The 16,241-nt window shown below is 34.4% G+C and overlaps 1 protein-coding gene across 3 annotated transcripts in view; it reads right to left on the bottom strand.

Annotated features, from left to right (window-relative positions):
• Positions 1-16,241, bottom strand: part of LOC118199142 (sal-like protein 1) — a 363,730-nt gene that overhangs the window by 191,854 nt on the left and 155,635 nt on the right. For 2 of the 3 annotated variants that reach the window (XM_085809856.1, XM_085809857.1), the window contains one exon: positions 5,586-5,633. The exons of the other annotated variant lie outside the window; for it this stretch is intronic. The gene's annotated coding sequence lies outside the window, so the exon portion shown is untranslated. The remainder of the gene's footprint in view (positions 1-5,585; positions 5,634-16,241) is intronic. 3 annotated transcript variants of the gene reach the window in all.

The raw sequence follows: 16,241 nt of genomic DNA, 5'->3' as shown, positions 1-16,241 counted from the left end.
CTTTGATTACATCTATTTCTGATTACGGATTAAATTACGTAACGAAAAGCACCTATTCTCTTTCTCCGAACTAAATACAAGGTATTTAAGACATCCGATACCCATTTAAAGGAGGTTAACACCTCCGTGCTCGCTCAAAATTCGGTATATTTTCATTTACCTTCCACAACAAGCTCAAAAACAACTTTACTTTAGTATCGACTAAGTATACTCATTAATCTACATAATCGATATCAGGTGCGCGATACAGACATCAAAACTGATACATCGAATATCGTTAGGGGTACAATTTACAAAGTTTTACCTTGATTACTGCAGGTTCTTGATTATGTAGATTTCCTGACACATACTTATAAATAACTGCAGCTAAATTTTATCGATGGCAATTTTTAATGATAAATCAAAGCTTAGAAAACATTTTTAAAGTTAATTAAATAAGAGGAAGTGATAGATATATAAATGAACATTAACAAAAAGCAAACACGCAAGGAAAATGTATACATAATAAGCATAAAATTCCAGTTCGAAATGCTTCATTTTACATTTTCTTTTGCTAAATCCTTTACTTGCTCACAGAGCCTCGTATAAAATAAAATGATATAACTGAATTGCGTAAATTCAATTGATGAACAAATATTGTACGCAGAGTTTGTAAATTACAACAGATTAGTAATAAACGTACTTATGTTATCAGCATTATAATTTAGCATGGTACACTTACTCTGATAATCCCTAGTATAATATGATGTCTAAAAACTTTCCGAATCAGCTCATTTCAGAAAAAATTAAACAGTGAAAATAAAACATCACAATGCTAATGTGAATTCAAGGTTTTTCTCTAAGTTTGACTTCCAGATGTAGTAGTCATGATTTTGGGACTCATTTTTAATTTCATGCAAGACTGTAAATGTAAGACGACTGACACTGACGACGACAAAAACGCAAACTGAGCTGATTCTTGAGACTCATTCTATATGTCTTTGGTGTAACAATCTTAAATGAATTAAATTTCGTCCAATAAATTAACCCTTATGCTCTTCGTTTTTAAATAAGGACATAATTAGACTAAGATTTACGGTTTAAAATAAAGCGCTAATCTCTACAATTTTCTATTGTTTTAACAGAGCGAGGAATTCAAATATGCAGCTAAGAGACAGGGGGTTAGGCCATCTATTAACTGGCCTACTACATAGCTGCAAACTACATAACTATTTTGTAACAATACATGTTATTCTTTCGAGTACTGAAAAGAAAACAGCAATGTTTACATTCCGTGAATGACATAAATTGCTAATTTAAACATGGATTACGAAAAATATTGCTCTCAAAATATTGTAAAATTCCAGCTTATCGCTGTGGATGTTACAGAATATGAAAAGTCAACGCGGTCGAACTTGAATTTAGAACCCTTTAGGATAGAAAAAAAATTGACTCTTGAAGAAAAAAAAAAATTCTTTTTTTTTTCAGATTATTTGAGGAGAAACCTAACCAACTTCATAGGCAAAGGTGCTGGCATCTTTATATAAGTTTTTTTTAATAAGCTCAGAAAATTTGCTCATATTGCTCATCATATTGTTCATAAAGTTTGCTCACCTTTACGAAAATCCGTTTTTAGCTTTTTTTTTTATTTTTTGGTTCAATGGCGGGCTCTTGCCGTTTATAGACATTGGGCACTACTAAGGCCTGAAGAAGTGGTCTGTTTAATATATGAGTATCACTCTTATGAAAGGCAGGAAAAATTACATCCAGGTCTTCTCTGGGATTCGAACCTGAGTCCTTCGGTATGACAGTCAGAGTCACTAATTATTTTGTCGTCGGGGTGGCTCCGTTTTTAACTTAGTTTTCGGCATTTTAAAGCAAGGTCAACTTTATGAAAGTAGGATTTTTATTTTATTTTATTTTATTTATTTATTTATTTTTATTTCTCGCCTTATTAATCGAAGTAGCAAACTAAGACCATACTTGTGTAAGTGTTGCTCTGTAAAGTTGCAAATATCTTTATGAAGGCTTTCCCCCCCCCTTTCTTTCTTTCTTTTTTTCTTCTTCTTTTTTTTTCTTTTTTGCTTGCAAGTTAAAAAAAAACTGATTTTAAAATAAGTGCTCGCATTTTTATGTAAGAGCATTTTCAGAAGGTTTTTGAATTGGCGCTCACTGGACCACCTGCATAAGCATACCGTTATCCCTATCACAGGGCAAATGCGAAAATTTCCCATCGTTTCCAACAGCATATAAAATATTAAATTACTCGTTTTCAGTTTAATAAAACACTTCGTTACATTCGAAGCAAATCACGTTTCTATGTGTGTAAAGTTTTCATACCTGTTCCCACATAAAGAAACCTACATATAATCACTTTTTTTAATAATACAAATTGTAATTCCATGTCTAAATAAATAAACATGATGCAGAAAACGTTTTCAATTTTTCGAAGCCTCGTGAACTACACATAGATACACACATTTGTATTTATTTATAAGATATAAATACACGCTTATTTATGTATTTTTAAATTTACGAATGAGCGAAAAAGAAGCTTTAAGAAGGGTTAGCTACGGGCCAGTAAATCCCTATAGCAAACATTTGCTTGATTTGTTTAAAGAATTGTCATTTTATAATTTTATAAGAGTTCCTTTAATCCTTTTTTTTAATACTTTTTACAGAACTGGTTTTGCTATAAAAGCTTTCAAGCCACACTATTATTTAGCATTTGTCGACAAATAAAAGCTTTCCAAAATACCTCTAAATGAAATATTATAGATGCTATCATGTATTCTACACTAGACATATTCCACAGGCAAAATCGATATTTGGCATGTCTTTGCTTTCTAGTGATGTCTCTATTTTTATTTAATGAAAAGCGTGAGAAAAAGTGCGTTTATTTAGACTTTTCGACGGTGTTAATTTTGCTGGAAAGTTTTTAATTGGCATTTAAAGAAAACTTTAAATCTCATTAAAGTAGCATTCAAATAGCTTCGCGTTGAAATATTTGATCTGACGTCAGCATAGTTTTATGTGCGTTAAATTTATATCCATTAAAATGCGAATTCGGATGAAAATTTTGCTCTGTGTTTTAAGAAATGTAAGGACGAGAGCATAATATGCCAGAAAAGTAATATTGCCCTTTAGATACTTCTTAAACATTATGCGATTATTAATTTACAGTACAGGCTTATATTGTTTACCTTACGCAAAGTGAAGGTATATTCTTTCTCTTATTTAACTCTTAGAAGCATGGGTACAAAAGTGTTCCCTATATAAGAATGGAATATTATTCAATTTTTAGATTTCAATATAATAAGAAAATTTCGTAAACAGTTACGCGTATATTATAATATATAGTTTACAGTGTGCGTGTAGTTAAAAATTTCAAAGAAATATCAAAGAAAACATTGTTATAAATGAAGGAATCATATTTATAATGCGGAAAATTGAACTGTGTAAAAGATCTAAAGTGAGAGACGTACTTTCTATTATTTGTTCATCGCAACCTTTAAAACAAAACAAAAGCTAAATAAATAAATAAAGTAAAATAAATCAAAGAAAAGTGTGTAAGAGAAATATCACATCCTTTCAAAAAACAAATAAAAGGTGGAAAAAGGGAAATGGAGCTATGAGATGAAAGTATAACAAAAATCAGTCAACGAGAGAAGAGCCATTAGAAGAAAGTGTTATATCTTGTGCTTAGCAAACCATATCCAGAAACATTAAAGTGGTATTTTATATCTGCGTCAGACTCTTTTTTTATATAAGAATAAAGTAACTTTTCAATGTACATAAGCCCACGATATACTTAAGAACAGATAACGATAGGCCAATTCTGCCCGATGCCGAGATCGTTTAAGCGCGATGACTGAACATCAAACGGAACAGGTTCTTATTGAATCTTAATGATTGCGCGCAGGTTTGAAAACTTCTAGGAAAAACATTTTAAAACTTAGTCACCTCAAAACTATTTATTTTGTTTAAAATGTTTCTTAAAATTTAGTTTGTTACTCATGTAAACGATTTTTCTGGCATATAAATTCATAAGATAAAAATCGAGCTGAGCTTTTTAATTACTTTTTTGTGTTTTATTTCAAACAGCATCAGATGGCTAATTAGTATAATTTAGATATTTTTACAGAAACAAAAAATTCAGATATCCCAAGAACAGCTTGGACAGAAATTTTAGCCTAGACATTTAATGAGTCATTGTTTAACATTGGTGAACATTTAGAGTTCAATTTCTATGGCAATTGATCAGCTATAAATAAGACATTAATAAGAAAGAAAATTACAGTTTTCCATCTTTATGAGACTTCTTGTTCCGTCGACCTTATGACATAAGAAGTGTTTTTAATGATATTTAAATAAATATATTTTAAATGTAAAATATTATGAAGAATATTTGTATTAGTTTTTAAATACGTTTTATTAAAAATAAATGAAATATAATTACTAAGAAAGGAACTTGAAACTACTAAAGTGCTTTCTGAAATGTGTCTTCATTAAAGAACATCAACAATATGCATGGAAGACCAGTTTTCTCTGTAAGAAACAAATCTTCCATCTTAGAAAGTAAAAATCCAGCCAACAATCTGCAGTGAATTAACATCAGACTTTTACTATTTATTTGCATTTCCATTTAGATTCTGAGATACTGTATTTTAAATCTTATAAACGGCTATGGGTCTTTATTCGATGATAATGATTTATAACCATTATATAAACCATATATATTATATTCGTAACCATTATATAAAACAATTTTAAACTTTGAGGGAATACTTGCGTTATAGAAACCACAAGCAGAGTACGTATTTCAATAAATGTCTGCTCAGTTTCAATATAGAGATAAGTAATCATTCCTGAATTGCTGACAGGATCGTCATTTGTCAGCATCAACGTCAAACGAGAGCAGATGTCCATCGCTCCTGGGACTCTCACCGACACCGCGAGGTGCCATTTTCTCCATTTGATCCCTCCCCTCAAACTTAGATCTGGACAACGTCATCCAGGGCTGAGAAGGGGGTGTCATAGCCAGAATTAAGGAGCCGGTCAGTAGAGGATGGCGCCATGCAGGCGACCAATCCTCTTCGGTAACTCAATAACGCTGCTTTTGAACCGCTGGACAGGACACCAAAGACTGTTTCTCGCTATGCATCAGTAACGTACAACGGGGCACTTACGCAAACAACAGCGTAACTGTTGCCCCCCCTCTTGTGAAACTGATGGGACAAACCCACTAAACATCGCTGGAGAAGGGGGAATGTTACAACTTTTTGGAATGCAGAATTTCCAGGAAGGAAGGAAATGCTCGCAGAATGGGTGAAGCAAGCGAGAAATCTGGAGGAGAAAACTACTGCCGTAAACAGAACTTTAAGCTGAAAGAAATAAATCCATAAACTTAGGAGCAGTGAGATTAATAGGAATTCGGAAAACGATTTTGAATCGAGAGAAACGATGGAGCATATAACGAGTAGCAACTAACTAAATAATTTATTATTGTTTTATATATTACAGTTATTCAAATATTAACTAAGTAAGCAGTTTATTCATTGCGTTGGTATTAATTTTTGCAATTTGCAGGAAATTTTAGTACATACCGTTTACTCTGAATTTTAGTCATTTCGCTTCTTGGACCCTTGAAATTTCTAAAAATCGAGAATAATAAACTGGTAAGTCCCAAATATACGGCAAGTCTTTATGACAAGCATAGAAATAATGAATTTTTAAAAATATAATTGACTCTAGTGGTGTTTCAATAATATTTTACACATGAATAAAATGTTTTAATTTCTAAGTACACTCAAATATGAATCATTATAACTGTCAAAATTCTCAAAAAAATCTGCAATACTTTTAAATTATGAAGAATGTTACCAAGAAATTTCTCCATAATGCTCGCAAACTACAGATTAGATTTTATGACACCGAGAAATAAGAAATGCCGAAAGATCTTAAACATTGTGAAATTACTCGTCGCCAAAATTCGAAATTTAATGTGCATTTAGATAAAAAGATTGACTGAATCACAAAAATGACTTATCTTAATTACCCCCCTCAGCGAAATAAATATGAAATTTACATTTTCCTTACATTAAAAATATTATAATATGGTGTGGGTATCTCTTACAGAACTTATCTGAACTTACAAGTCGGAAATTTATTACGTACGTGAGCATACATATTAGCGAGCTAAACGTATACAATTTGGCTCACGTAATGAAAAGAGACTTGGAAGTTTCTTGCTTTGCACGTGTTTGGATATTATTCAACTGGGTACAAACTGGGCTTATTCATGCGGGGACTGTTGTTAATTGTTTTTGCCGTAGTCTGGACGAAGTGCATGCAAGGAATAATAATTGCAGCTGTGCTAACAGCTTTTACAATAACGGGGCAAAAATTGTTACATTTTTCTGCAGATCAAAAATTGATTATGCTTCAGATTATGTTTCAGTTTACAAAACAGGATGCATACATTTTTATTTTAGAGGGATGCCGGCAAAAATTAATTTTTGTAAAAGCAGTGTAGTATATATTACATTATTTTTCGTATTAAATTCTGAAAATATATCGTTAGTAAAGTATTAAAACAATGCATAAATAAGAGGTGTGTATTACATTATATTATTTCTAGCATTAAAAATTATGATTTACATTATAAACATGTCGGTAGCAAAGTACAAACGCGTCGGTAGCAGAAAATTAAAACAATGTGGCAATGATTGATATAAAAATAGCCACATTAAAAAAAAAATCCGTTATTGTATGTTTTAATCCTCGTAGCAATTGACAGTTTTTATTCAATTCTTTTTACAACTTTATTATTTTATTTCAATTAGACGCGTTTTTTTTATAATTTCCTTTTTTACTAATTTACATTTTGTGATGAGGTCAGTTACATTTGACATAATTATTTACATCTTTCTTTACATAAAACCATAAAAGGTCTTGCATCACAGCATTATTTATTTTTCTATTTTTACCAATTTACTTCCTATCACTCACTATACAAAAGGAAGCTTTTATCTTATTTAATATTATTTTCGTCCATGTGTTTACTCCAGACATGTATAAGAGAATAGCTGATAGTGTACATTATTACTCACAGTGAATAAATATTATTACAAATGAAAGTATCCCAGTTAGAAATGGATTTTGTAATCTTCCAAAATAAGAACAGACCGTTCAGCGTACCTGTACATCGAGAGCGCAACAAAGCAGTGACGCTTACAATTATCAGATCCATAGCGGTGCGTCTAAAAACGAAAGAAAGATTGTCTACAAAAGAGCCAGTCGAAGACAAAGAAAAAAATGTACCGACAGAAAACAGAGACTATACGGGACAGATATGAATAGAAGAGCACATTGTCTTCAGCCGGGGGAAGTTATTTTTATCCTGAGAAAGAATGCAATGCCATCTTCCTGTCGCAGTGTCGAGAAAAGAGCTCCAAATCATGAGAGCACCTAGGATGATATTTTCACGACAGTTGAAACAACCTTCCCGTTTTTAAAACGCAAATCTTTCGCCTTGGACACAAACATTTCGCATTTATATACGTAAGTTTCTTCAGGCAATGCAGACAGCTGATGATTCCATCAAAAGAAGCATCGATTTTTAGAATGCAAAATACGCCGTCAGGCATGGCCTTTATTTATCTTTTATATTATTTTTTCCTTGCAGAAGATGTCAGAAGCGTAGCAGAGATACGGAAAAACGTAATGAAATGTTCGTAGGGCGAAAACTGTGGATTCCGAGCTGCTTCATATGAAAGAAAATCTAGCTGACGCGCATCAGATGTATGTAAAAGGTAGCTTTGGAATAAATACACTAGAGAAATTTTATCTGGAAAATAGTTACAAAGAAATATATGGAAAGTATGGAAAAGTAATAAAAAAGTTCAATGCATGTAAACAATTTTTGCCACGAATGTTATCCTCTTCTGGGGCTGAACTTAATGACTATACATACATGGAACTTCTAATTCCTCACCCTATAAGATAAATTAAAAAAGCAATCTCAGCTAAAACACAGATTAATAATTTAAATTACCACTAGGGTAATAAAGTTACATAATTAGTAATTTCATCAGTTTCCATAAAGTCTGCCTATCCGTGAATACGATAGAAAATGTTTAACATAACGTATTTTATTTCATGTGTTCAATTTAATTTTACAAATATAGAAAAGAAATCTCAAGTTTATGCCGGTAACAGGCATGAAAATATTATTCAGCAAAGAAGACAAAAGTGAAAAATCAAAAGACCTGAATATGCATATTTATCTCCCCATCCAACCCCAAAAAAGATTTCCGTATTGTTGATTACTGTTCATCCCAAGTAAGTCTGTGAACAGACTCAAGCGGATCTACTTACAATTATGGTAGGTTTGGAGAGCAACTCCTTAGACTTAGGGCACCAGTGATGACTGTCTGACTTATGCCTTGCTTCATTTCAGCTTCGATCGGGAATACTCCAAAAGATAGATATTTAAGGTCTGTACCCTTACTCGCATAGATATTGTTTACTATGCTCATAAACCTTCCTTTGGATTCGAATTCAACTTTTTAGCTTGGGAACAAGTTTCTTTTATCATCATAAATACTTCTGAATCCAAAGTATCTTTCAAATTTTTTATTACAATTTTAAATTTAATCTATAATTGCACCATCGCTGTCATTCGATCTTGCTTTTTTTTTTTTTTTTTTAAATTTTATTTACCCTTCAAAGTGATGCTTATATTTGTTCCGTTTTACCATTTGAAGTGTACTTTGCAATACATTTCACTCGGTTTCGTATTTTTTATGTATGAAAAAGCAGAAAAATCGCGTCGTAACTTAGCTAAGGAATGAACTAAAATTAACAGCAAAATTAGTTACAGAAAAATGTACACATTTGACTGAACTTTTAACTAAAAAGAAAGAAAGTAAAGCTGTGATCAGACTGGCCTAAGGTCTTATATTTCAATATCCTACATTTTCTTGCTCATTTTCAGATTATCTTATCGTTATGCAAATGTCACATTAATTAATAGCTGTTTAATATGGAAAGTACCCTGCTACACGCATTTAGATGAGTAAATATATCAAATTTGATATCCTTAAGCATTTAGAAATATGTTGTAACACTAGTTACGACCGCATTTGCAACACACATTATTCATTAAAAAAGGAATCGTGTGAGACAAAAAACTTCTGTACTCAAATTGCTTAATAAATGGCATTTTTATTTAAGAGCATGAGAAGATGTTTTCATCGGCATTAAAAACAATAATCTTCACATGAAAGTCAAAAATCAAATATGCTTCTTGAACTATTATTGCCGAACCTCAGCAAAGGGAAAAAACCCAACATAGGGAAAGCCTTGACCTCTAGAGTTTACGCGAGGTAAAGAAGCTCATAGAAAAGCCCAACGCATTCTGGAAAACGTGGGTGGCCACAAATACTATAACCTTCTCATCTTGACACTCAGAACAGGTGCCCGGAATGATGTAAAGCGTTGAGTTTCTCAGGTACACAAAGAGTGCTGAGTACGAAAGTACCCGGACCTCATTGAACCTCCTTAGGTGGCTGGTATTCCTCTTGAACAGGCTGTAGTGCCGTCTGCTCTTGATGATCAAGTGGCCATTGTCACAAGGGAGGCTAGTCACGAAAAGTCGTATCTAATTGCACTATTATTGCATTCCCCATCTCAGATTGCATTGCTTAAAAATTGTCTGGAATTTAGAATGAGATGGGAGGAGGAACATCAAATAAAATATAAACCTATACGAATGAAAAACTAAGAAATAAAATTCAGCGGTATCTTAAGCACAATTGCTGGGATCATAGCTGCATAATGCTGTCGACTGACCTAGTTTTCATACGTCCTGAATGCATTTTTCAAATCCTTTATAAATAATTAAGGTTTAGATTGATGTCTATGCATAAACTGGTCAGAAAGATGTGATGTTTAAGTTAAGTTATCGTCAGTTGTTCTCTCAAAAAGCTCTCCTTTATATCCATTTATAACATGCCAAAAAAAATTTAAATGACTTTAATTTTACATATATATATATCTTATTTTTTGCATTCAAGAAATACCTTAATTTTTGCATTAATTTTGAATTCATTCGAATCTGAAAGAGTATTTGGAAAGATGTTCAGAATTCCTTATTAAAATACTTCTATATGGAATTTTCACAGTGCATTCATATAGATTACGTAATACTAACAAATTTTGGAATAACATTATTAAAATTAAAAAATAAACGAAGCGAAACAACAAGGTAAGAGTCTAGTAGACAGCCCTGGTTTATGTGATTACTGCAAAGCATTTGAGGTCTATCTGCCTATGGGAAGTAGTGCCTCCGTAGAGGACTTTTAAAGGAAACTGGCTCGTATATACGTTACGCACGAAGAAAACCACGAAAACGCCCATGCGGTCAGCCCGTTTAACCTGGAATCACACCCAGGTCGAATTGCCAGTGTTCAGCGACTTTACCGCTGGGCCTCTGGTAGGCTCTAACAGGGTATTTAATTGTTTAAGGCAAAGCTCGATAAGTCTACCTGTCTAAGGGGAAAATGATGCTTTCGTCAAAGATTTTCTGAGAGAAACTGGCTCTTAATTACGATATGCACGGGGAAAAAAGCACGGAAACTTAGAAACAGCTTGTTTGAGATTTGAACCTGAGCTGAGGTCCAGCGGTCTTATGCACTTGGCCCACTAAAAAACTCCAAATGACGCAGAAAGCAAATTAAATCTAATAACAAAATAGTTCCTCTTTTAGAAAGAGATATTTAACAAGAAAGAATTTGACACCAAATCAAAAGAAAACTAACCTGGAATACAGACAAAACTGATATAAAATGGATAAAAAAATAAAAGTGCAAATCAAAAATGTCCGTCAGTAAAAATCTTAATATACCTTTAATTATTATAATCATGTAATTATTCAAAGGCATACTTAATACGAGCACGTAGGCTAAGACTGATGAAAATTAGGAATAGACACAGAAAATTTCTGCCTGACAAGACGAGTAAAACTCCAAATGTATGCGATTATCTTCTCTTTTTTGTTTCAGAAATCATTTTACTTCATTACTCCATAATATTATTTGCAAATAAAGTTTCATCTAAATGAAGTAAAGATTTTGAACTGTAAGAGCTTTATCCCCTTTGTCGTGGTTTTGTTGCAACTATAGAGGGTGTTTACACATTTTAGAACGATTTTAGAGCCGTTTAATAAATGTTTAAAATGTACAGAAGATTTTTTTAAATGTTCAAACTGTTAGTTCTTTTCCCCCCTTTAGATACGTCTGCAGCGCGATTTCCATGATAGAAGGGCTATTAGTAAATTTTTCAGATTTCCATTCTTCTGCCACTACTATCCAGAGTCCATGAATCGTGGTGGGTTTGCGTTTAGAAAGAGCTCTTTTTAAGAGAAAAATGGCACAATAGTCCATAGATGAAATGTCAGGGGACTTCGCCGGTTTGGTTTGGTTTGGTTTATTAGATTACGGCAAAGCACTCGAGGGCTATCTGCCTTAAGGGAGGGATGCCTTTGTGGAGGACTTTTTAAAGGACTTCGAAGGAATACGTTGAAAAGTATGTTTGCAATATTTGTGTCAATCTTCATTTTGTTTCAAGGATTGGATTGGATTGGATTATTTAATTACGGCAAAGCACATGAGGGCTATCTGCCTAAAGGGAGGGATGCCTTCGTGGAGGACTTTCTAAGGGAAACTGGCTCGCATACACGTTACACATGGGGAAAACCACGAAAATGCCCATGCAGCCAGCCCGTTCGCAGGATTCGAACCTCAGACCGAACTACCAGTGTTCAGCGTCTTTACCGCTCGGCCACTGTTGGGCCATTTTGTTTCAAGAATTGCAGTGGTACTTTTCGAAGTAAGACTTGACGCTTTGTCTTCAAGAAGTTTTATTCATTGAAAATCATTATTCTTAATTTCCTGCGACATTGTAAGAGAATCCTGCGACAATCATTAACTCCTTACCGAAACTTTCTTTACATTACAAACTTTCTTACAATATGCAACCAGGTTTGTATATTTTTTTCTTTTCGTTTTCTTAGACCTTTTTTTATTGCAGTCATTTATGTAAACTCATGCTTTATCAAGAGTCCCAGTGTATTTCTGTTTAACACCTGCTAAATAGTTTTCATACAGGGCTCTACAAACTGTTCAGCTTTGAGCCAGATGACACAGCAAAACTGTTCAGCGTTGAGCCAGATGACACGGCAAAAGTTGGTGAACATGATTTTAGCTTTTTTAAGTTGTAAAACTTATTTTATTATTTTATTTATTGTTACTACAGATGTATTGTACTGTAACTCATTTCTGAGTCGGCGGATTTATGTTAAACAACGATATAACTTTATAAATATTTGAATCATTACGTACCTTTTTCGGGTATGAGTCTTCTTTCCATGCAGAAGTAATGATTGACGGTTTTCCCCTTTTCGATTAATAATGTTGCTTATTTGTCACTTAGAAATATTAATACTATGCATTTCACAACTTTTTTTTTTTATGTATGGCATAGGAATATGTCATTTCGGAAAGCACAAAACACGTCCTTCAATCCACAACTTGCTTACATGCCACATGTTGCAAGAGGAATAAATTTTAGCAAACGATATATCTTATTTCAAATAATAAGATGTTGCCAGAAATTTTTATTCCAAAATATTTGCTTTCTTAAAGTTTTTTATCGAAATCTTTGTAAAAGTGTGTAAACACCCTCTGTAGGAATTCAAATGGCGAGATGACGTTACTTTCAGGACCATATTAAGGAATCTAGTAAGAAAGTATAAATTATGGAATTAAACTCCAAAGAAAAATATTTCATTAATATACGATACTAAAATTGCTGAAATAGTGCTACAAAATAAAATTATACTTGCTAAATGAAAGACCTAACTTATTTTTTTTTCTTCTAGGCTCAAAATTACCACCTAGCTTGTTTGTTTTTAAACAGAATTTGTTTACGAGAGAAAATTCTTACATTATTTTTTAATTATGCCTACATAGTTTTCTAACATTACTCTGCCAAAACAAAATCAAGATCTCAAAAAATATAAATTGAATTAAAAATTTTTTGGTGGGAAGGTAAATCTTAAATATTTTATAAAAAATGCTCCAACTCTCTTTGAATCATGCAAATTTAGAAATTAACTATTTCTAAATATAGTTAATTACTAAATTTGAAACTTTACTACCTAATTACACTGCTATAAGTTACATAATTAATATTTTATTACGAAATTTATAATAATTTACTTTAAATGCAGTTATAAGGTAAGTTACCAGTATAAATAAACGCTTAATTTCAATACATATGATGATAAATGAAGCTTATATCTTACTGTATGAAGAATAAGCAAAGTTTCTATGCAAGTTTTCTTCATCTTATGAAAACATTTCTTTGAAATTTAAACAATAACTAAGAAGTCCTACAGTTTTGCTTTACTTCCGAAACCTATGGTTTTGATATATGCAAATAATTTAAGGAAATCACAAGCTGAAGTCTCTATGCAATGTGAAAGGCTGTAGATCCTTTTATGCGAAAGGTTACAGCCAACGGTCTGCATCCTTTTACACCTTCTCACGGAAGCTCTTGATTGACCTGCTTCAGACAATAGACCAGTGTCTAAAAACAGCGAGCTTGTATATTCTTCAAGAAGTCCAGATATTGAACTTAAATTCTGATTTTCTATATGTCCAGATATGGAAGAATCATACATCTCAGATTTTCCATCTGACATGAGCTAAAGTGAGCACTGTGAGCTGGAACTATGACAGGCGCATGCCATTCTACGTGCTTTCAAGATGTTCTTTCATTGCTACATATTCACAAATGAGATATCTTTTTAGAAGAGTTTAGTCCAGAATTTATTTTTATGAGACAGAAGACGCTAATCCATGCAAGGGCAAACAGTCAAAGAATATACTGAAAGTGGAAGTATTCAAAAGACATACAATAGCAAGCCAGCTCTCTGAACGAAAGTCCTGAACAGCAAGTTTGAGATGATCTGAAAGGAGCAAATGTAAGATGTCATCTTGCCCGGATTATTGGAAGGATTAAAATCAATGAAAGATCGAAATTTTTTGCTCCTAAATATATTCCAGGAGCAGCATGCGATGTCAAGCCTGCATAGCAATTCAGAGTAGCTACAACCATACTAATCGTTTCCTTAGACTGGACTGGCGTTTCCTTAGACTGGATTCGGAAGGCTGCGATAAAAATGAACCACATATACTCATATGCGAAAGTAAGAAAATTTGAGAATTATGTCTATCTTCACAAAAAGTATTGAACCAAAGATATTAAATTTTTGCCGCCAAAGAATTATTCAAATATTCAGAGTTGAATACACAAGCCTACACGTGCATGTCTGCGGAGCTGTGATTGTGGAGGTGATATAAGCCCGCGGAGGGTTTTCGGCGATTTGTGTACTCGTACTTCTTCACGACCCCGTGTTTCTCGCAAGAGTTGCGTAAATTTTACATGTTGCAAGTAAAATGGGTAGCCACGAACGTATGGATGCTGAAATGAGATGGAGAATTGTCTGTAGATTGAAGGTAGGCCAATCACAAGCGCAGGTGGCTACCGAGCTCAGTGTGACGCTCGGTAGCCACCTGCGCAGTTGTGGTTTGCAGTTTTCTGGAAACAGTTTCAGGACACTGATCAATACTGAAAAGACATGAACGAGGTCGACCAAGATCCAGAATGATGAATGAAGATCGTTATTTGGCACTTTCAACGATGCGACACAGGACTGCTACAGCTTCACAACTTTCACGTAAGATGTATGTTGTCACTGGAAGGGTTTCACGATCTACAGTTGCTTGAAGGCTTCGTGATATAAGACTGTATGCCAGACGACACGCTTTCCGCTCACTACGGCCCACAAAAGAACGCCCGTTTAACATGATGCAGATAACATACAACTTAAACCAAACTTCGGTGGAGCACCGTGCCTTTTTACAGATGAGTCAAGAGTTAGCTTGAACACTGATTCTCGGCGTACCTGTATCTGGAGAGAGCTTGGAACATGATACTATTCCTCCCTCTAGAGGGAAAAGAATTAATAGTGTAATGGTTTGAGCAAGAATTATGTTGGACGGCCATACACACTTGCATCTGATTGACAAGGCTCGCTGATTGTTATGAGGTAACATGCTCACTGATCGCTGAAAGGAAATCTTACAGCCCTATGTTCGACTTTTCAGGGGCGCAGTTAGTCCGGGGGGTGTCCTGTGAATAGATGACAGCGCTCGTCGGCATAGGGCTCAGGTGGTGGAAGATGACCTGGAAAGTGAGGATATTCGCCACAGGGATTGGCCAGCCAGGTCTTCTGACCTTAAGTCTATAGAGCATACGCATGGAACGCTTTGGGGAGGGCAGTTTCAGCTTGCATCCCCCTCCGCGAATTATTCCGGAGCTAAAAACGGCCTTGCTGCAGGAGTCGGATCGACTGCCACAGAGATTTCTCAACTACCTCCTTCCAGTATGCTGTCACGTTGCGCGACCTTGCGACCTGTCTGGCTGTCAGAGGGGACCATACCCATATTAGATTCATTTTCAGTTCCATATAACACCGTGCATTTTGTATATCCCTGCACCATGAACTTTACTGATAATCATGAGTACATAAAATGGCTTTTGAATAATACATCTCTTTATCAGTCATAAATGTACATTCGTACCAAATTTCATTAAAAATCTGCCCATTTGATTTTCCGAAATTCGACATAATGTGCAAATTCTCTTAATTTTGCGCACTAGGGAATATCGAAGAAAAGGGTCAGGTGAGAGTGGGTTCGGAGACCCGGGCTGCTTATAAGGACTATTCGAATATCATCCGGAATCCATAACTGGTTAGGTTAGGTTAGGTTATTTAATTACGGCAAAGCCTCGAGGGCTATCTGCCTATAAGGAGGGATGTCTTCGTGGAGGACTTTCTAAGGGAAACTGGCTCGTATACACGTTACACATGAGGAAAACCACGAAAACACTCATGCAGCCAGCCCGTTCGCGGGATTCGAACCTCGGACCGAACTACCAGTGTTCAGCGACTTTACCGCTCGGCCGCTGGTGGGCCCGAATCCATAACTGGAAAAAGCAAGAACTGGTTGGCCCCCCAAGAACGCGGCATCAGGAACATAATAGGAACTTTTGACTGTACATGGCCATACAGGGCCAAGGTATAAGACATACACGATACAAGATGCTGTTACACTGATACTGTACACTGA

Source organism: Stegodyphus dumicola, chromosome X2 (genome assembly GCF_044657685.1).
Source record: "Stegodyphus dumicola isolate Sdum_Otavi_A_Nest chromosome X2, ASM4465768v1".
NCBI classification, from domain to species: domain Eukaryota; kingdom Metazoa; phylum Arthropoda; class Arachnida; order Araneae; family Eresidae; genus Stegodyphus; species Stegodyphus dumicola.
Note: the sequence above shows the minus strand (reverse complement) of the source record. Positions and strands in the feature narration are given on the sequence as shown.